The 23,453-nt window shown below is 40.7% G+C and overlaps 1 protein-coding gene across 7 annotated transcripts in view; it reads right to left on the bottom strand.

The window, feature by feature from the left end:
* Nucleotides 1-6,269, bottom strand: part of rnf220a (ring finger protein 220a) — a 143,424-nt gene extending 137,155 nt beyond the window's left edge. Inside the window, exon 1 of one of the 7 annotated variants that reach the window (XM_036596486.1) lies at nucleotides 5,835-6,269. The gene's annotated coding sequence lies outside the window, so the exon portion shown is untranslated. The remainder of the gene's footprint in view (nucleotides 1-5,834) is intronic. The other 6 variants (XM_036596490.1, XM_036596485.1, XM_036596488.1 and 3 more) reach the window with 6 other exon arrangements.
* Between the last annotated feature and the right edge of the window lie 17,184 nt (nucleotides 6,270-23,453).

Below are 23,453 nucleotides of genomic sequence, written 5' to 3'. Positions count from 1 at the left end.
CCCCTTCGTAGCCAGCATAACAGTGTCAGAGTGTCATTTTTTAGCACGCTCGCCTAGCCGCTAACAGGAAAAGAAAACTTGACAGAGGAAAGAGAGGAAAGAGATTGTGGAGCTCTAGGAAACAGCAGCAGCACGCGAGCCCATTTGAGTAACTTTGCACCCTGGGTAATGATGTTTAGTGACGGTTAATAGCACGGATATGTACCACGGCGCTCTTTGGCTGCGAAAATCGTGTCTATCTGAGAATCAGAATGAAATAAAGCTAAAGGGAGGTGAGGAGACACAGAGGAAAAAAAATACAGCACTCTAAAGAGCAAAACATGAATGTGCCGAGCCGGTTCAAGCGAGCACACATCGCGGCTATAGCTGGTGCAGAGCTCGCGCGCCTGAGCCAGGCTTTTACGCGCTCCTCCCGCGCGCTCCTGTTACTGTGAGAGCAAAAGCTCCGAAATATTTGCAGTGAGCCAGTAGAGCGGGACAGAGTGGTCACGAGCGACAGTCAGACGGACAGAACGATCGGTCAGTCGATGGTATTGAAGGTGCAGTCGCTGGCGGTGGTCTGGGCCTCGTGCGTCCTCCACGAATCAGCGGGAACCCTAAACCTGCACGATTCAATAACGCGCCTCAGCTGCACAACGAGAAATTACCCAAAAAGCGGGGGCGACAAACCGAACAGGCTGCGCGCGGCGGACGTGAAAGTGAGATTTAGTGTCAGAGCGAGCGCGAGGCGAGAGATAATGACACTCATGGACGTACAGCAAACGAGATCAATACTGCTCGTGCAAGCTGTGCCTCACCACTTCACTATCAACAAATAAATCCCCCCTCCTCCTCCACAGTGTATGACACACAATAAAAGCCAGCAATAAATAGCAGCGATCAATCACTGCTTTATTGGACGCTGCCGTCTGCATACGCACACCAGTGCACAAGTGGGGACCACCACTAAACTTTGAGGCTTTTTTTTTATTTTAACGCCCCCCTCCTCCTCAAACCACCGCCGCCAGAATTTGCACAATTTGCTCAGCGGGCGACAAAAATAGAGCAAAAAAAGTGACGTGAGGCTCGAGCGAGCGAGGATTTGCTTTTTCAAATAAAAGCTTTGCGCCTGGCCTCTCCGGGGCCAACATTGATTCATTGTGAACAAAATGATTTTCAAAGTTTCCTGTCCTAGCCCGGGCTATTCATTCATTTCAGCCGCTGACGGACTGTTTGTCTCATCCCACCCACCTGAGCCAACTAATTCCTCACTAAGCCCAGATTATTTGCAAGGTGTCTGGCTCCTCCGTGCTCAGAGCCAGCACTGGACTACAAAGGAGCCCCCCCACTCACCCCACCTCCGTCCACTGCTACACATACATACTCAGACAGACAGAGAGAGAGAGAGAGAGAGGGAGAGAGACACTTTACCCTGATTTGGCCTACTGATCACTACTGGCAAACCAGGCTCTGCTCAATAATAGATAATTGTTTACAGTGACGTTTCCTATTGACAGATTCTCTCACAGATAAAATCGAGCCTGCAGAAGCGACCGCCTGATATATTGAAGTTTTAGCGTTATTATACCAGTTATTAACCGAAACCTAAGCAAGACTGTTTCTGTCTCGTTCTGATCCCTGTCGTGACCGCCCCCTAAGTCTCACACACTGTCTTAAGGGTGCATATTTAAATCCAGGATGTGTGTGTATAAGTGGCTCTGTAATGATCCGCTGTGTGTAACTGAGTAAATGCCATTCTCAAAGCGCGTGCACGGTGGCTGTGGCTCTATGGGAGGGTAATAAGCAGCACTGGAAGAAGTTGATAGATATCAGCGCGTGATCGATCTCAGGCAAATGCACTGGTGATGCCTGCGGGGAGAGCGGGCGAAATGAACTTAAACTTATTCTACAGCACTGAAAGACACATTCAGATCAGCGTCGGGGAGCGAGGAGAGGGGCTTCAAATGAAAGTCTCATTCTGGACTGCAAACATTAGTTTCAGTGATCAGGACAGAAATCAGGAAATCCGCCGTTTAAGGATCATTTTAATGATTTTAATCATTTTATCAAACACTTTGTTTTAAAATAAATGAAGACGGTATGAGGTGAATAAACAGATCTAACTCTTCAGATGATTTAGAGGCTGACGCAGAGCGGACAGAGAGTGAGCTGCTCTGTTTTTATCAGAGAGACGAACTCACCTCTACTGAGATCAGAACGAGTTCCTGTCAGTTAAAGAACGGAGCTCTAATATCACCGCAAACTCATTAATTTATACATGCACGGCAGATCATTTAGATATAAAAATACTGCACTATTTGTTATAAAAATATAAATAAAAATAAATCGCAGCGATTTTTTCGGTTCCACGAATTAACATGTATATAAAACAATCAAAGCAGCGCAGAAAAAACACGCAAAACGAATAAAATCAAAATAAAACGCCACAATAAAATTGTTTAATTAAAACGATTATAAATAATATAAGAAAATAAAATGTGCAAAAAAAGTATATTTAACTAAGAAAATACAGTTTTAACGAATAAAATAAAATACGAAAAAGAAAACGTAATTAAAAATATATATTTAACATATATCTATGTATACACAATATATATGCATGTGATTTTATATATATATATATATATACATATATATATATATATAAAATGCTTTAATTTATTAATTATATATTATTAAATATATATTATTATTAAATATATATTTATTTCTCGGTTTATCGTCGTTTTAAAAGCATAGTTTTTGTCATTTCTCTCTTCTGTTTTTTCCCGTTTTCCCCAAATTAGAAGTCTTTCTCTCTTGCTCTTTCTGTCTGAGTCCCTCTACAAAGTGCGCTGTCCGGTCGGAGCGGCGGCTCTGAGCGCTCAGACCACACACACACACAGGACTTTAAACGGACAAGCACAGTTTCAACAAGTACTGAGAACACATGTGAGGAGCTTATCAGCTCATGATCAGGAGAGCAGAGCCGGCCGAGGACACTTTAACACACTAAACTCTAACGAACGAGCTGTGATTGAACTTCCACAGAGTTTTGTGTTCTCCGCTCAAACCAGCCCGAAAAAACTCTCCAAACATTCACAGGCAGATTCGGCACATTTGTCCGATCTGGAGATCCCTCTCTGTCTCTCTCTCTTTCTCTCTCTCCGTCTTTACCCCTCTTCATCATCTGTTAAACACGCGGGTCGCGATCACTAATTACCAACAACACCACAGACCCAACGAGCCCAGACCCACACTCAGCTCCTCTTCCCCCCTCTCTCTATCTCTCTCTCTCTCTTTCTCTCTTCAGCACCGCGGAGCAAAACCGAACAGCACAGCGCTGATCAGCCGTCAGCCTGATGAAATTAGGAGTCAGATTAATGAGATCAAATGAGGCTCTTTTACGGGCTCTTTGAGGAGAAGTGGGGGAGTCAGAAAGCGCTTCAGTTCCTCAATCACTTCACTCCACTGTTTTAAAAGGTTTTAAAAGCAGAAGCTGAGTGGAGATCTCCACCGCGCCTGTGGAAATTTAACTCTAATTAATAGCCAATTTTTCCTCATTATAAGCGATTGATTCGTGATAATGGTACAGTATTTTAATATTAACGCTATAATTCAGCTCTTATCTGGAGCCGCGCGCTCCTATGTACACTGTCAGCAAACGAGTTTATCTGTAAATTATTTCATTCTCCACTTTTCCGGGATTAAACACACAGCAGGATGTGCGAGCATGTGGAGACCTTGCTGCACGCTCTATAAACATTTCAGGGCCGATTATTAAGATTTATGAACCGCACTACAAACAGAAATTACAAGGGGAAAAATATATGTGGAGGAATAATTGCGATCTTTTACATCACACCCTGCAAGTGAACGAGCAAACTACAGAACAGAGTAAAAACATGAATAAAAATAACTAATATTACAGATTTTTATTACTACTATATTCCAGCCTGGTGGGTTTTATTTGGTCCATATTATTATAACAGCCATTTAATAATAACATAAATGAACATGAAATTATTTATGCGTTACTATTATAATGTGCAGTTAAAAAGAAGCAAGATTTATTTTACTCCAGCGAGGACATGAAAAAAAATCTTATTAGTTAAAAAAAATAAAAATATTAAATTATGTATATATCTATACGTTAAAACTCCATGATTAAAATAAGCTCTTTATTAATATACAGCTATATAAAATATGTGAGCTTGCAGGAGGAATAAAAAAAAATTAATAATAACTTGTTGCATAAAATCACTGCGTCCCGACGAGCCGAGAGGAGACTTTTATTATTTAGAATTTACACTGTAAAACTAACGTTTAGGGCTTTTAAGCGGTTTTTCATGTTCCACAGAACATATTGCTAAATATGTGGATTTAAATCATATTACAAAATACTAAAACTGTAAAAATAAGTAAATAAACATATTTAAAAATCTAAAAATCGTAACGAATGCATTTTCTGAAACATTTACAGACATCAGATGTGATGCGTATGAATAAAGTGAATAAAGTCAGTCCATCAATCTCGTCTCCTGTACATTTAGCAGGACGTTAATAATCTGGGAGATATCCGTTAAATCTGGGAGCGGAGAGGAGAACCGTGCTCAGCGGTGGGATCCGCACAAACAGGTGTTTCCTTCTTCTCCACACAGCCTGACTGAGCATCCAAACCCTCGAACCTGTTTCAGAGACACACCAGAGCCCGGGTGTGTGTGTATCTGTCTGTGTGAGTGTGTGTGTGGGGGGCCTGGAGGCTCCAGCGCTGTGGCTTCAACGCCAAATCTGAATCAGCCGCAACATTGGGCTCTTAATTCCAGCTCTGATTGCTGAGACGGCCATAAAAAAACCCGGAGCAATAAAACGAAGCAGCCCTCACACGCCTTAAAATCGCACAAAACTCTGCTTTCTGCGTTTTCTAGAAAACCGAGATAGCTGACACCACGTTACTGAACCCGAGAGAGAGAGAAATTACCTCAGAAACAAACTTTTCAGGAGCCGGTTATCTGATAAAGAACACTTTTAGCCGTTAGCATCTCTCCTTCACAGAGACTCGGCTGAGTGAAAGTATTTCCACTTTAGTTTAACTCACGCTTTCAAATGGAGCAGTTTACTAATGTGAGCGGTTTACTGACCTTAGTTACTTACTTGTTTGGCTAGTTTGTCTGTAGCTCTGTAGGCCTTAAGTCTGAATTCACCACCACAGAGGAAATCACCTCAGCGTTAAACTCCAGTTCATACTGACTGTGTTTACGTGTTTTCTGGTTCTGAGTGGATTCTTCATTTTTATAAACCGCGCTGAAGCAGTGAGTCACGACATTTCCAAACAGTCAGTAAACAATACTTTTCGACTTATTTGGGTAACTTCTGGCACCAGACAGAAGACAGACAGAAGAAAAAGCACACAAAATGCAGTTCTAAACTCACACTTGGTGCACTGTTTACATTTTAAAGAGAGTTCAGAAACTGTCAGAACAGCTGAAACCCCGGCTCCTCACACAGAAGTCATTACCGCACATTAAAAGATGTCCAATTAGAGATGCGGCCACACAAGTGGACAAAGAAATGAACAAGCTGACAAAAAGTGATAATAAAGGAAGAGCTGTTCGCGTTAAAACCTCTTAGAAGCAACTTACATGAAACAACAGGACATGAGCGTCCCGGGTAAAAAACAGTGTGGATTTAACTTCTTCACTCAACAGACGAGTCAGTTTAGACTAGTTCTCCTTACAGATAGACGAAAACTAGGAGCGAGTTTTCCGCTGAATGAGGGGGAAAACGCTAAACAAGTCCACTTAAAAGGACAGAGAACGCGACATAGTCTCAGAGGAAGCATTAGGATCACTTACGGTGTTTAGTACAATCCCTCCGCAGGTCCTGGACGTCCTTTTATCCTCACAAGCGAAACTTTTTTTCTCTCTTTTTTTCCGCGTCTCGGTCCGTGACAGGAGAGAGAAAGCAGCGGCGATGACCGAAGAGCATGTGGTGGTGGAAGAGGAAGAGGAGGAGGAGGGAGAAAGTGGCCGCAGCTCGCCGAGGAAAGTGTGAGGCGGTGGGGCCGACTGAGGAGGATTTTTCCCGGGTGGAGAGCGCGCTTCAGTCGCATGTATCGATGAAGGAGGGGGGCTACGGAGAGAGAGGGAGAGAGAGGCAGAGAGAAAGAGAGAGAGAAAAGCCCTGCGCGGACTGGACGGAAAAGGCTGGCGCGAGGCTGGAGCTGAGGTGGATGTAAGCGCGCGCTGACAGCAGCGTTGGAGGTGCAGTGCTGCCGCTCAGCGCCAGGTTTGCTCACTGACTGACACACACACTCTCTCACACACACACTCACACTCCCCTCTGCTCTCCGCTAACACCCCCTACCACCACACACACACCCACCCCACCTCTCCAGCGTCCCGCGGGGCTTTCAGCGCCGCTGATGCTGCTGCCGCTGTAGGTTTGGGCTCTCGACTGGAGGACAGTATGGGAAATGAAGTCCGCAGCCAAATTAAAGAAGTTTAGGAGACAGAGAGAAATAGAGAGAGAGAGAGAGAGAGAGAGAGAGAGAGAGAGAGAGAAAGAGAACTCAGGAAGAAATAAAGAGAAAGAGTTCAGGACAAATCAGGTAAGTGTTTTTTTCCAAGAAGCGAAGTCTCTGGGTGTGTATGGACAGGCCTGCACATACACTTGCATTGACTTGTGTATGTATTAGTACATAATGACTATATATAGGTGAATACTGGACCATACATTTCAATATCATGGCAGTGACACCCAAGAGGAATTAAATCTGTTTACTGCATAATTCAATTAATTAGTTTTTAAAATGTAAACAGTTTACTCAGTATGAACTTTTTTACAGTTTAACCATTTCCAGACCTCTCCTTCAGGAAGCCCAGTATTAACTGTAATTATCACTCAATTGGACTAATCAGTCCTTTATTATGTTAAATCAGGTGTTCTGGTGATTTAACAAATCCATATGATGTCTGAAACCTGTGTTGTTCTAACTAGACCAGAGGACACCCAATAGTTTTTGAAAACCAGACATTTTTCTAATATTATATTGTGTTTTTACTGGCAAAAACTCACTTTGTTCCAAGATACAAGACAGTTTAGTTTTGCAGTACTGTATATAACATGTACATGTACACACTGTGACTTTAAAACAGTGTACATAGACAAATATAATTTATGCCTGTTTTTAAATAGTTCATTTCCAAGTGAAATATTGAAATGGTATTAAATATGATCATTAATGTGCTAACTTTTCCAGATAAAATAATTACTGTGTTTTTTAATTCACCTCCAAGTTCCAACAGATACTTCTGAGACTTTAACAATTCTCAGACAAAATTGCAATGTAATCTATAGAAACTTTGTGAAAGGAATATGTCTAAGAATATGAGCATCAAACTATGTATCTCCAGCGTTTCAGCTTTTTGGGAAAACTAAGCGATTTAGGTGGTAGTGTAGTCAGTGAGGCTCCTGTGGTTTAAGTTACCGCCTGACAAAATGACTGTAGAACCTTCATAAATCCTATCCACCTGCTGGAAAGAGTTTGAACTGCAGTGCAGTTTAGCCACAGTTCCAACAGACAGGCCTTGTTAGTCTCTGGATATTATATATATTTTGACCTGTAACTGCTTGTTTGATAAGGTTGCACTGACATATGTTTTTGATTAAATGTGAAATGTGGTTAGAGTGAAGAATTGCTCCTTCCCAGCAGGTCTGAGTGGATTTTAAAAGAGGTTGTGGGGTGATGGGCACCCATAAGGGCCTTACTACTCCACATTAGCACTCTGTTGTATTGCTAATCACCACCGTTTGAGTATCAGTGCAGCAGAGGAGGAAAAAGCCCATCCACGTCCAGGGTCCCTCTCCATTCAAAATCAAATTTCAGGACTCAATCTCTTAACGTGTTTCTAAATGGACTGGTGTGGATTGGTGGAGGAGTGCTTTGATGACAGCTCTTTTTACCAGGCTTAAGCAGACATCTTCTCGCACTCTCCATTTGGAGAGCCCCTCATTCGATTTAAGCCATTTCACATTCTCCCTGGACTCTATCAAATAACAAACACGTTCCAATGACTTGATTGAAGCCATTACAAGTAAGGCAGAGGCTCTTGTGTGTCTCTGCAGCAGTAGATTTAAAAGTGGAGGTACAGTAGCCGAAGAGGCTTCATTCAACTGCAAATAGTGGCTTCTCACTTCACCATTCAAATGGTAACAGTTCATTAGAAGATAAAAGAGGCATCATATAATCTAGTGCAACTTTAGAGTAAAACCAAAAAAAAGCAGCCACAGTATTTTACATGCATAAGGCTTAACATTTCATTCATTATTTAATAAACTGCAAGGGCCTGTATGTGGGTCCACACCTCAGTTTCTTACTCTCATAACTACTTTACTTATATATCAGTTTAATAGTATTTAATGTATGATTGATAGTTGTTTAATAATAAATCTTAAGAGAAGTAACTCAATAATCCTATAGTTTAAGGGATTATCATTTTGAGGGTATGTAGTTGTGTCTTCATATCATTATTAATTTATTTTGCTGGTGGTCCTTATTCCCCCACCAAAGCCACCACCATTTGCATCCTTCCCCCTTAAAATGAGCACACAAGAAACTAAACATAACAGCAAGAAACCAAAAGAAAAGATGCACGTCACCAATTCATTTGCTTTGAGTGATTCTGACTTTTCCAATGTCCTGATAATGTAGGGTGAAGCAATAATTGAGAATCTACTGTTTGGGCCTGGTGGAGAGCTTTAATAACAGAGACATCATTTCCACCCATCACTCCGCTCTTAATTATTACCTTTGCAGCTCCAGTCCTGATGAAAAACGCACCAGAGGACTTAGTGAGAGAGAGAGGGAGACGGCCCACACAAAGCTGGGGAACGAAGACTACCTCCTTATTGTTGTCTGTCAGATGCATGTCTCCAGTGGCTATTCATTTCTGTCACTTAGCGATGGAAGTGGTTGGCCTGTTAAGAGGCGCTTAAATGAAACGGTGTATTTCTTCACCCCGTACCCTGCAAGCGGGCCCCTTTGTCACCGAGCTACTCTTCGCCAACACAAGAAAGGAAAAAATCAAGTCCTGGTGACCTCATGTGCAATCAGTTTTATCTTGCATACAGTACATCAACAAAAATAACTAAAATAAACATTTGATCTATGTTTGATGAAATAGTTTGGAAAAAAACACAAACAATTCCTTAGTAGACCTATGTTGACAATTAACTACGACAAACGGATATACACATAGCTAAAAACAGCGGTAGCAGCCATCTTGAAGCCATATTTTTATCATTTATATAGATTCTACAGTGTCAAAAACCACATAAGTTAGTCTATTTGAGATTACTGAGCAGTTTAATGGCCAATTTAAGGAAAGTGTATAATGATTATGGCATGCAGTCTGCACAATGCTAACTGGTAACTAAGCTTCCGTTACTTGTTAGCTACATTAGCCTTGTAGCTCCAGTGCAAAACTAAAGAAGCAACCTTCAGACAGCAAACATGTCTTGGCCAATCAACTACACTGCGTAATTTTTTCTTTTTTTTTGCCAAACCGTCGCCTTAAGGGGTTACATTAACACTTCAGTCAAATCAGATCAATTGATAATGTAATTACACAATGCAAAGGCAAAAAGGCAGAGGAAAGGGACAAAAGTGAGAGAAGCTGTGGTCACTGACGAATGTAACAGAGTGGTAGAGAGAGAGATTTAATGAGTATCTCTGAGTGGGAGTCTCTATTGTGACTCATTTACTCTTACTCTCTCTGTTTCTCTCTCTTTCTCCACCACCTGTCTGATGTAACAGTTCACTTTAGAGGCCGTCCCGCATTAAAGGAAGCCCTCGCCCAGCATGAGAGCCTTTAGGAGCAGGTTGCTTTTCCTCCATTGAAATTGTATTAAGGGTTTCTCTTCTCATCTCAATCCAGACCTGAGGATGCCCGGTGCTCGCAGCAGCCCGCCAAGGTCTGCTGCATGGCCTGGCCTGCGTGTGTCTGACTCTGTGGGGGGGCTCAAAAGAGAACAGAGAGCAGGAGAGAGAAAGAGTGAGAGACACTGTGTAAGCCGTGTTGTAGCGAGGCAGTGCAACATGATCAAACAGCATGAACAGGAAGGGAAGCAAGTGCTCTAAAAATGGCAGATGATTCGGTGAATCCTTCCAGACACCCCCCTCCCCCCCACACTCACCCACCAACACACACATGTGCGGTGCTTTTATATTTAACTAAAGCCCAGGCCCCGCGTGTGTCACACTCTGAGGCTTTGTTTCCTCACCATGGTGGTCTGCCAAGCACCTGAGAGGGAAGAGGGTGGGGGTCTCTTGGTTTTCTCTTCACAGGAGATGGACCTAAGGGGTGGGGGGGGGGTTCAAGAGCCAAGCAAGCCAATCAGCATCAAGCTTCGCCAAGACTCAGCGCCAGAATATGGCACAATAACTCCCATACATAAAATCAATGATTTGTTTAATTTAGACAGAGCTCATAAATGTGTTAATTCCGAGAGACGGCCTACAAATCTAGAGGACCTTGTTATCCCATTTGCTGCTCCATTAGTTGGGAAATGATAGGGGGAGTATTGTTAAGATACTGAACATTAGGTTTGTTGGTGCGCTGTGGATGTGTGACATCAACTGGCCTACATTACTATGCACTCCTCTGACTGAAATCTCGAGTTTCCATCTTATTTATTTATAGGTTACTTATTACACATACACACATACATAAGAACACCTATCATGCACTTTCACTAGGAACCTCATGAGCAACACTGTATAGTTATGCAATTACACACTGCAGCTCTGCTGCAAATTTTGTCAGTTACCCTCTACTCCTCTCATCATTGGTCAGTTTCTGATCACAGAATCGCTACTGACCAGATATTATTAGAGTGGTGGATCATTATCAACACAACAGAGGATTTGGTGTTAATATGGTAAAAAATGTGCCTGTCAAATTGCTGTACTTAACTGGCAGCAGTGTCACCAGCATAGTGCTGTTTATTTACAGTGCTAATACAGCAATTCAGAATTGCAGCACGTTGCTGTAATCCAGAAATACAGCTTTTTATTTACAGAAGTTAATTGTGCTGTTTTTTACAGTAAGGTATTGTTTATATACACCACTGTTGCACAATAGTGTACTTCCTATTTCCAGAATAATAGTCTATTTACATATTGCCATAGTCTACTGTGTATGCCATGCTGTTACAGAAGTTTCAGGGCAATGTTACAGATTGTTGAGTTTCAGCTAATTATAGCTATTTAAAGCCAACAGAATGATCACATTATTAATCACAACAGTGATATATATGTGTGGATATATGCCAGTCTTTAAGATCACAGCTAGTAGTCATCCAAAGTCTGTTTTAATATGACACTATAGGATAAACTAGTTAAGTGAAATGCAAAATACCATCATGGATGGAATAAAAAAAATGCAAAATGCATTCAAATGTAACTTTGTGGTCGAAATATGTTAAAACAAAAAACTCATGAATGGAACTGTACATGAAAAAATAACAGCTAATTAACAAACTGAAAGGAATACTGGGAAACTCCACCCCCATTGCTACAAAATTCAAAGACTGACTGCTCAAGACTGCACAAATTAAAAGTCACTTTCCCAATATGCTCTGCAAATAACAGCTAATTACTGTACAATTTGACATTTTAACTTTTTTGACAAGAAGGTTGATCAATTTTTCCAAAAATGCACCATTTTTATTTAAGGAATACAGTAGATGACTGCATTTGTTTACAGTGCAGTGTGTGGAACTGATACAAGAGTATCAGGCAGAGCAGTGCTGTTTGTACATACATCTGTGTCATCAGCTAGAGATTATACCCATATTTATAACCACATGCAGAATCATCTTGGGTCTCCTGAAACAGCAGAAAGTTCTGGATCATACTTATCAAGGTCTGTAATGTATCATGTATCTTACTTGATTTAAAATTTAGTTTAGATGAGCAGCAGTAAACACTAAACCATTCTTATATCCGTCAGGTGTTCCACATTTTTCATATGACTTGAATCTATACCTAGGTGCAACAAAAGTGAGAGTTTAAAGTGCTCCCTCAACTTCCAAAGATTTTCAGCATATTTACAAACGAGAGAACAAGGTGTCGGAATCTTTACCCTCATTAACCAACCCTCATGCTTCTTAAAGGCAAAACAGAGGAGGAAATCCAAAGAGTGCTCACCTCCATCACTTGCTTTTCCTCCACTGCTAACAGCGCATTATTAGTGCTCCCATCGCCCTCCGCATCAGGCATCAACACTCATCTGTCTGTGTGCAACTCAGCAATTAGGGGACACGCAAGCAAATGCCACCCATGACCCGGAGCACAAGGCGACTGACAAACAGGCAGCGACAAATCCCAGGGTAATTTAGAAGCCCGCTGCTAAAATCTCGTTATTCGGCCATTCAGATTTAGCAGCTTGCCCAGACAGGGCCATAAACTCATCTAGCCATGAATTATTGAAGTGACAGCAAAGTGGTGTAAAGCAGAATCAACACTGTTTTGTTCAATAATGGAGTTTGCCAAAAGCGCCCATACACTCACTAAGCACTTAGTGAAAATGTTTTGGCCCCCATGTAATTGGGCCGTCTCATAAAAATAAGATTACCTAAAAATAAGAGAATTAGAATGCTTCATTGAGAACTATATGAATATTTTTTCGAACCTCACATTTCTGTGCCATCTCAACGAACCTCTCTAAGCAGACTCTCTGCCACACAGTCCACATTTTTGTTCTATCCCTATGCATTTCAGATTTGGTTAGAGCAAAAAAGTGGACCACCTGGGGTCCCTTCAGTTTGAGAATCACTGCTCTAAACTAGATTATGAGGAATTCCAATGATATACAAAACAAAACAAAGTCATTCTGAGTGGTTTGATGTGAAATGTACCACTGTAGAGATACTTACTGAGTCAGAATGGCTTACAGTGGTGGTGATAGGAACCACCACTGGACAAACAAGACCCAAAGAAGGAAAAAAGACAAAGAAAGTGCTTATCATTATGAGTATAACATATAAAAACTCCGTAAGTCAAAATGTTTCTCTACAATGTGCCATCTAACATCAAATCACTCTTAATTACTTTGCTTACACCACAAGGACTGACAAATTCTGCAGAAGTTATGCAAAAAAACTGTAGAATTCCCCTTTAAACCTAAATGAGAAAAAAAATAATGTCATTGGAATAACTTAAAAATTAGCCTGTAATTCAACTTAACTGCACAGAAACAAAAAACCAATTTGAAAGACTAAAACTAAACAACTAAAATTTAAGTAATTCATGGGAGCCTTTACTCATGATGCTCTTTCACTGGCTCTGAGTTTCAGATAAAAAAAGAGCAACACTGACATGTAGGCCTTATGTGACAAGACACTCCTTGCCTTACTCGTCACCTCACATTTAGGTTATCAGCTGCCAGAGTGGACGCTTACAGGGCCATCCAAATGCCTGGACCTCCAGCCTTGTCTTCACACACTCTCCAACTGACTCTGAGCCTCAGAGGGGTCTTCTCCATCAGCCCCAGCTTCTGTCCTCACTTCTGGTACATTCTCTGAGGCTCTGTTTCAGACGAGACATTCTATGAGAAACTAACATCAATCATGACAAAGTACCCCTATCTTGCATGTTTTGGTGCTCTAATACACTTGATGCAACTAATCAGATAAATAACAAGCCACTCTTGAGTTGCAGTAAGTGTGTTAGAGCAGGAATACACTGAAATGTTGTAAATGTTGTTTATAATGTAGCAAAACTGAGGGCCTTCAAACAGGTGTGGGTACACATAAGTACACATGAGCTGTACATTAGAAATACAGAAGTGCAGAGAAATGGCGTACAAATACAGAAATCAACTATATTTAGAAATACAGTACTGTAATTTCACAATACAGTACAGCACTGAAGCACAGTACAGCACTGTAAATAAACAGTAAACTACTGGTAGTAATGACTGCCAGTAAATAACTGTAACTTTACACCTAAATTGTACAGTGTACCCACATTATTTGCATATTGTTTTGTCTTTTTGGGCCATCACAAGCATTGCACTTTGGCCCAAGACAAAAAGTCAGGGCATAAGCATTTTGTTTAAAATTGCACTTAACCAGAGCTCGTGAGTGAGAGTGAAAGTGAAACTTTTCCACAGAGGGTCTTTGTGTTTGTGTATCTGAAATCCTTACAGCCTATGTGTTGCATCAGCTTTTGTGACAGCTGCCTGTTTCTGCCCAGCTTCTCCAGAAATAAGCAGGCACGAAGCTTTCACACCTCTGCTTATCCGTCCAGCGTGACGTCCACTTTGCGGCCCTTATTTGCCTCTGAAAGAGAGAGCCGTTCTTTTGTGCACACGTCAAGCCGTTTCTTTCACCACCACCAACAGCTAATCATATATCCTGTCAGCACGCCCGTGTTTTACACTAAACCCTATTGTTCCAACTGACATCTGTTTGGACAGCTTGGAACCTGTTTATGATATAGAAATGACACTGTGTTATAGCTAAATCAATAATGTTACAGTGATTGTAAATATATTAACGTAGGAGACAGATGAATAGGGATGGATAATTGTCCAAATAAATCCCATTGTTCTAGATGGTGAAGATATAAAGATGTAATTGATTAGCATTTTGAAGGTGATAATAAGACATTTTCTGCTCTGCAGAGGCAGAGTGTGTGTGTGTGAGTGTGTGTGTGTGGATTTTAACTGTCGTGACACGTCCTTGTGGAGTGATCTCAACCGTGATGGTAATAACAATAATTATCTTCTAAGTGTGGAAAGTCAAAGACATGAATATTCTCATACAGCCCGAGTCCGGCCGACAAATGCTTTCAAATGTTTTCATCAGGACAAATTAACTGTAATTGCATGCCGAATTGTTCCAGAAACATCAAGCGCCGTTGCTTTGTTAACCTGATGTTCAGAATGAAAGGGACTTTTAAGGTTCGACTGTGCCAATTTTGTCCGACAACGTCAGGGAGGAAATTGCATCGCAAAAGCAAACAGAAAAATATGATTACAAGATAGATGAAAAGACAAAATGGAATTTTTTTTCTGCCAGAAAGAAGAAGAAAGCCTCCTACTTTTCTTTGGGGGGAAAAAGACAGCGGAATTCGCTATCACTTTTGATTAACATTTTAGTTACTCTTCCACAGGCATTAGATATCTGAAGAATGATTATTAATAAGAACATAATTTCTACAGATTAACCTCAGTTTGCCTTTATCCCTGCTCAGGAGACCTTTGGAAAATTGATCCTGTAAGATTGATGGATGTCCTGTTCGGAGCCTCGTCCTTGTGCCAGTGTTTTTTTTTGCTGTATTCTCGAGAGGTCGTTTGTTTAATGATGCAATTGCATCTCATTTTGGCACTTCCCTATGTCACATTGAACAAACTCAAAAGAATGAATGTGCTAAGAAGGATTCAACAAGTACTATAATAAGCAAAACAAGAGATGAAGCCATGGCGAGTGTTTGTATTCAAGAATGGAAACAAATGTATCTGTCAGTATTTCTATTGGATTATTTCTGGTGAAAACGAAGAAAAAAGAGATTAGACCGTGAGGAAAACAGCCTAAAGGGGTCCAAACAGAAAGTGCAATGGACTAAAAAAAGTAATGCATTGCATTTACTTGATTCAAATGTGTAGATCATTTCCACATGAATATCATCAACCACATTGACACAATTTTGTCTTTTTTTTTTGTAGAAATGATGTACAAATTCAAAATGATGTGTGCCATGTAATTTTTAATTCAGTCATGTGCTTCAGAAAATCTATACATAAATTTGCTTTTACATGATTTTAAATGATGATAAATAAATGTTATCATTTTTCATGCTAGCATTCACCATATCTCTTGTTCTGTTTCCTGGAAAGCACCTTCATACGCTCCTTCTACACTAACCATTTCTGCCAGTGTTGCCGGCCATGTTGACCGGCACATAAACAAAGGCCCTTGGCTGTCGTAGGCGGATGGCCATTTGGCTGAAGATGAGCAGCTGAAATGGGCCTCATTATGGAGCTGCACGGAGGGGCCCTGTTATCAGGCCCTGCGCGACGGGGCCCGCTGTGGAAGATGAAGCTGGGATAGGGCCTCCGCTGCGGAGGAAGCCTTGATGTTGACACAAAGGATATTAGTCACCCTGCAAGAGCAGGGGGCTTTGCCTTTGATTCCCATTTCCTCTCTCCCATTTAACTGGACATGCCAAACAAGGGCAGATGGGGGCTGGAGAGAGTGGACGCCAGGGGTATTGGTTTGTGTGTGCATGGAGTAGGGGAGGGATTATATTTATTGTTCATGTATTTTTAAAGAGGCCACCTGCAGTGTCAAATGTGTAAACATGGTTTGACCCAGGAAAGCGGCGAGAGGGGGGAGGTGGTCGGGACGGGGAGGTAAGAGACCCCCTCTGGGAAGCAGGCCAGTGTTGGTCATTCCACTTCGTTAACAAAGACACATCCTGTTCGCTAATGTCATTAATGATCCTTATTATGATGTGAACATACATATTAACTATTGATCACCTTTTTGCCTTTATTCAATAATCAATTTAAACTGGTTTAACTCTGTCCCAGGCCATCTGAGTGTGCTCCAGGAGGCAATGAAAAAAAAAAGATAATGTAAAAAAGCCAATGGAAATACAATGTTAAGGAAATGTGCTTGACAAAAATTTTGTCAGCATTGACCAGTGTTATATTTAACCTGTAATTAAGGCTTATTATTCAGTAACTACTATAAATTGTTATGCTAACTACTACAATTTGTTATGTAGTTATTAGACTGAGGAATTAAAATGTAGAACCGCATTTGGACCTTTGCAGTTTGAATGTAAGGAACTTTTAGCTAGTTTAGATTTCAGCCATCTTTGTTTTTTTTGCTTTGGCAAAAATTCATTGCTGGAGTGGGCTAAAAAGCAACAGTCTAATGTAGAGGAAAAAAGGCTTGACTGAAGCTGCATCTCTGTGTGTTATCAATATAGCACAAAACAAGCAGAATGACCTAAATGGCTTCTATGTTGTAGGCGTATCTTTGAAAAAGCACCCAAAGAGAGTGAGGTTTCTTCTCTATCTTGTGTGTTTGTATATATGACATTTTGCTGAGCACCCAAAGACAATATAGCAGCAAATCTCACCATCATAAACCTTGAATATCTTCAGATAGTTTAAAAGACACTAGCGATGAGATGACTGATGTCAATTTGACATAAGACATCCAGGTAAGTAATACAGTTACTTTGTACACACCAATTTCAGCAATCTCACTAAAAATATGATTGTAAAGTTCATTATAATGAGGTACATTAGAAGCAACACCTCCTATGGGTAGCTGGATAGTAGCAAACAGACAAAACAACAGCAGAAGCCCTGATTAAATTCAAACTATGTCATGTGCCACTCATGCTGTGAGACTGTTCCTGCAGGCTGGGTAAGACATGGCAAGCTCTTTCTTGTCTTTCTACAAGTGCACTGAGATAAATGCAGCAACAGACCTCAAATGCCTCAGAGGAGAACTCAGGCCTTGCCCTCTTTGAACCTGTAACACCGTGATGTATTAGTGCCGGAACCGAGGAACACTATACAGTGAATAATACACGAATTGCATAAATGATTCCAACAAAAGCCTGAACCTGCACCACCTACCTAGTTACTTAAGCACAATCTTTGAGCACATAAAACCAAAAAGCAGTAAGTTGCATTATATCTTGGGAATCATGAATTTGCATACATATAAAAAGAAGAAGAACAGCCAAACAACAGGTAAAACAATGGATTGGAGGATTGGATAAATGAGTTACAGTCTTAAGCAAAAGTGTGGTTAAATGACGTGTTTTGTCGGGAAAAAACACACAAAAAAACACATTTTATATTTTTGGCTTATTATTATTATTATTATTATTATTATTATTGGTATTATTGGTATTGTTAATATTATTATTTTTCAAACTTTTACATATGACTGTGATTGTACTAAGCCAATTAACTAAGTGAGTGAAACACCAAAAAAAATCTTTTTATGTAATAGGATTACACATTTATAAAACTCATCTGGAGAATGGTGTCTCATGAAAAAGGAAGAAATTCCCCAAAAAACTTTAGGAAATTCACACTCAAAGTCACAATTTACAAGACATTATTCACTTATTATGTTAGACAATGAGTGCCGTCACTGTTTGGAAAGAGCAGCCTGTGATGCTAACCGCTCCTGTCAAAGTTAGATGACCAGTAAGATGGATCCTTTTCCCTTGTGTTGACCTTTAACCTGTGAGCTGATGGCTGCATGTGACTCCAGCACTGAAAGTGTGTTCTCTTTCTGCAGTCTGCGTTGAGATGAGAAAGTAGTGTCACACACACTGTCTCACCTGCCTCTCCAGTTCAGTAGAACTCACTGTTACAGAATGAGGTGGCCGTGACAGATCACTGTCACCACTACATCTCACTCCTGACCTCAGCCCGCTGGCTCATGCTCCATCTGACCACAGAGCAAATTAGCTCTTGCTGTGCCTGTTCCATTGCACAGTAAGCAACACTGGATCATGTATGAGACAGATTAAGTCCCACAAATGCACCAGGCTGGGACGCCCCAGATTCGAACTTCAGGAGTTTTGTTTGTTGTATGTAACAGGTATTTTGGGATTGCTATTCATTCAGGCTGCAATCAGTTGACTTAAACATAAAACAAAGAACCTGATTCACCATGCCGGTTAGAGCTGGATTTGTGGCTTCCCTAGTGGATATTGTAGAGACTACCCTCTAATTAGAGCACACTTCTGACCAGCCTCAGTAGTACTAACCACTGAAAAGAGTATCTACCATTTCAATTTCAATTGTACTTGTATAGCTCTTCTTTCAGCAGATATCATCCCAAAACAGCTTTACAGACATCCATATTCTTAATGAAAAACCAGAGGGAGACAGTGACAGAAAGAACTCTGTAAGGGCATGAGGAAGAAACACTGAGAGGAACCAACACTCAAAGGGAAAACTACTGTAAGAGTATGAGGAAAAAACACTGAGAGAAACCGAGACTCAAAACCAAAAACTCTCTAGAAGCATGAGGAAAAGACACTGAGAGGAACCAACATTCAAAAAAGACAATTTCCTGAGGTGGAAACACTGAGAGGAACTAAGACTTAAAGGAAATAAGCTTTCTAAAGGCATGAAGATGAAACTCAAAGAGAAACTAAGACTCAAAAAAGAACCCATTCTTCAGAGCGTTGAATAATGATAAAAAATTCTACTAGCAATGTACTGTCCATATACTGACCATCTACTAATAAACAACCTTCTCTGTACTGCCCTGTAAACAGTACTGTGCTGTCCCTGTATTTACTGTCCTGTAACTCCACTAGCCCTGCATAGCCTAGCATTAGCAGTACTGACCCTGTACTGGCAATCAACCAGTGATGACCATCCACTGATTTTGCAGCCCTCTCAGCATCTGCTCTGGGCACTCTGGCCCCAGCTTCACTCCTCCATTGTGCTCCCACTTCCCCACCTACCCAGTACTGTCCCGCTGTCTCTTCAAGCAATAGTTTGTCAAAAAAATAATGAAATAAAAATATGCTATTTCCCCCTTTTCACAAATGCTGTCAATTAGTCAAGACATGTTTGGAGTTTGAAGTTTGCTTCTTTATTTTTGCACAGAAGCTGTGAGGCTAATGTAGCTAGCAAGTAATCAAGCATTGTGCAAACTGCATGTTTAAGTCATCACACACTTACCTCCAACTATGTCAAGTTGTTTAGGAATTGCAAATAGACTTGCTTATGTGGATTCCGACACTATTTGTCACTTTTTCATAAAAATTAAAAGAAGTGCAAACAAGATTCTGGCTTCAAGCTGCTCCTGCTGTTCTCAGCTATTTGTCCACTACTTCCAGTGCAAAATGAAATAAGTAAAATTTGGAGACTGGGGGACTGAACAAACTTGGGGTAATAGAAACACAGTGTAAATCTGATTTTTAAAACTATTTCTTTCAGCTGCTCCTCCTTTAACAGATTTCAAACTGAAGCATGCTGGGAGCTGCAGGGGTTGGTGACTAGCTGACAGGCTTGACCCTTCACCCACAGCTGTGCCGAACCGCAGCGGCCTCACTGATGGCGCAGAGTTTAGCGTTCCCCTGAGACAATCGGCCACACGTCCAGCCAAGGCCTCTCCACTGAAACATTGATCTTATGGATGGCCTTTCAACACGCACAGGTTGTTGACAGGGGAGACTTCTGTAACCTTTGAACCTTTAGCAGCGACACTGGCTAGTTAGTCTGAAGTTAGTCTCCCTACTGAACTCTGCGTTTGGAGGGGGCCAGTGCTGAAGTGTGATTAGAAGACCACTGAACAAACATGGCCGCCCGTATTGAATTTCTGTCAAGTCCATGCAAACTGGAGGTGACAGATGTAATTTGTTTGTCCCGTTGCCTTAATTTAAGTTGATATCTTTAAGCACGAGGAAGGGTGGGCAAAATGGCAGGAGGAATTGGGTGCACGGGAGGCTTTGATTCAGAGAGAGAGAGAGAGATGAGGGAGTTATCTACGACACACTCAGTTACTGTCCACTTGTCTTCTCAGCGGTTTAGCAGACACTTTAGCAAACGCCAAGCCAAAGGGCTTCCATATTTAAAGCGACGGTTCAGCTAAACATCAAATTCACACAATTTCCCTCTTAAACCAAGTGTAGTTGATCAACTAAGACATGTTTTGCATCCAAAGTTTGCCTCTTTAGCTTTGCACTGGAACTAAGAGGCTAATGCAGCTAGTGAAGAAAGATTATACACCACCAAGAAGCATCATACAAATCGCATGCCTAAATCATCACACACATAACTCAAACTGCGATGACTTGGTAAATTATGGTAATTAAAAATTTAGCCATTGCCACGTGTTGTAATTTTTTTTCAGACAGTGAAGCAAGTATTTCTAAATAGACTTGCTTATGTGTTATTTGACACTGTATGGCACTGTAATCTATAAAAATGGATAAATGTACAGACAAAATTCAGTCTTCAAGATGGCTGCTATTACTGTGTTTAGCTACGCAAACATACTTTTGTCCATTTTTACAGACAGCAGTGTGATATACAGTGTTCGAAACCACATAAGCTGTCATTACTTAGCCTCATAGGTCTAGTAAAAACTAAGGAAGCAAACTTAAGAGACCAAACTTGTCTTGGCTAAACGACTACATTTGGATTCAAGGGAAATTTCACAAATACAAGTTTGGCTGAACCGACGCTTTAAGCCTCCATTAAAGCTGTGGCGGGGCTGCTGGTCATGCCACTGCACTCTGTGAGTGAGGAGGAGGCGGAGAGTTAGAGAGAGACACAGTGTATTAACCAGGAGTGAAGGCATCATGTGAGTAACAGAGTCCACCAGAGAGACAGCGAGACAGAGAGAGAGAGAATGAGCAATGGAGAGACAGAGAGAGTGGGAGTGAGAGAAGGGTAGAGAGTGTGTGTGAGCGAGTGTGCGTGCGTGTGTGTGTGTGTGAACGAGGACACTGGCGGACAGCTACAAGATGGAGTAGCAGGATGCGGGAGATAAGCTGTCGCGCCGGAGACAGTGTGTGACAGTCCTCGAAGCGGCAAGCAGGCGAGAGTGTGACAGGGAATACAGAGAGCGGCATTATTGTTTAAATCATTGATTGCTTCCCTCCTCCCCTCCGCCGCTGACGCCCGTGACACCAGAGAAAGTGGAGAAAAACAGCAAGCGTGCCGCGCCCCTTTGTTCTTCTTCATTTCCACTGGATGCACTACCTACTGCCTTTGTCCGGGCCTTCGCCTCCACTTCATCTGCCAGCTCTTTTCTTCTTCCTTGCTCCCTTTTTCTTTTTCCTTTTTACTTTTCTTTTTTTTTTTTTTACTTGTGGACACCTTACTTAAGGTTGCATTCTGTTTGGTGAAATCTATCCTACTTTCACCACAAAGGTTACAGTTAGGTTAAGAAATACAGTTCAAAATCGATTTAGTTTTAGTTAAAGCAATGGGAGAAAGTTACCATATATATATATATATATATATATATATATATATATATATATATATATATATATATATATATATATATACACACACACTTGATGTTTTATTCTTTTCCAATGCAGTAAACTCAGCAAATAAACAGAAACTAAGCACTAAAATTAGCAGGAAAAAATGTATATAGACATGAGTAGTGTTGACAGTAACCGCATCAGTTAATGTCAACAGCAGACATTAGAATAAACAATTAACAGTACTGTCAGCAATACACATTAGTATTGTTGACAGTGACTGATATGTTTACAAATGACATACTTTCATATCTAGTATGCAAAAGTTTAGGTGCCCCTGGTCAAATGACATATTTTGTTGATTTTCTAGGTGAAAATAAGTTACATATCTACAGAGAACACACTTCTGCTATTTTTAATGCACAAATACTGTTTATTTGCTGTATTTTACATATTGGGGAAAAAAACATAAAATGTAGACTATGCAAAAGTTAAAGCTTAAATATTTTATACTTGATGTTTTATTCTTTTCCATTGCACTAAAGTTAGCAGGAAAAAATGCCACATGTAAGTCTGTTCCCTGTAGAGGATGTGTGGAACTTATTTTCTCCTAGAAAATCAACAAATCATGTAATTTGACTGGGGGTGGTCAAACCTTTGCATATGACATCATGAAAACATACTACAGGCAGTGACCAATTCTTGTGAAAGCAAGACACTAAAATGCTACAGTGGAATTGGATATTCTTTTCTTCAAAGATCAACTGTCTGGTTATAGGGGTTGTGTCAGTTCTACATTATTTTTATCCTTAATAGCTTGAAAACAAAAAAAATAACTTTTTGGTTGGAACATGCAGCCACTGGTGCTCTCACTAGATATTCAGTGAACTGGGGTTCACGCAGTGGAAATCATGTGATTTTCATGTTCAGGGTTATGCAAATCCTGTGATTGCACAATTAAAAACAATGTTAATAAATTATTGAAAGTATTAAATACACTCTGATGAAGCCCACTCATACAGCTATAAAAAAATGCACTGCCTTTTAAATTAGGTCAATTTTTTTTGAACCAGGAAAAAAAAAAACGTTCACACTGTGCTTATGAAAATTCATATTAAAAAGATATTAAGGTCAGAAAATCATAGCATCTTAGCAACATGTTCGCACAAATGTGAAATTCTTTTGATTCTTTTTCTTTTTTGCATTTTTGTCTGTATGTCATCGTATAGATTTGCCCATATGAGACAGAATTGGGTCTTTAAGCCGGGTGACGTCTCTGTGCAAAATGACAACACTCAGTCAGTCCAAATCACATTTCACTCATGACCCTGCACGCTCTCCACGCTAACGTCGATCTGACAGTGATTTAGAAAACAAGTCCCAAGAGTGACCCCACAGCTTTAATCAGAAACTCTCTCTCTCTCTTGCTCTCTCTCTCTCTCTCTCTTTCTCTCTCTCTCTCTCTCTG

Source organism: Colossoma macropomum, unplaced genomic scaffold, assembly GCF_904425465.1.
Source record: "Colossoma macropomum unplaced genomic scaffold, Colossoma_macropomum, whole genome shotgun sequence".
Classification (NCBI taxonomy): Eukaryota; Metazoa; Chordata; class Actinopteri; order Characiformes; family Serrasalmidae; genus Colossoma; species Colossoma macropomum.
Note: the sequence above shows the minus strand (reverse complement) of the source record. Positions and strands in the feature narration are given on the sequence as shown.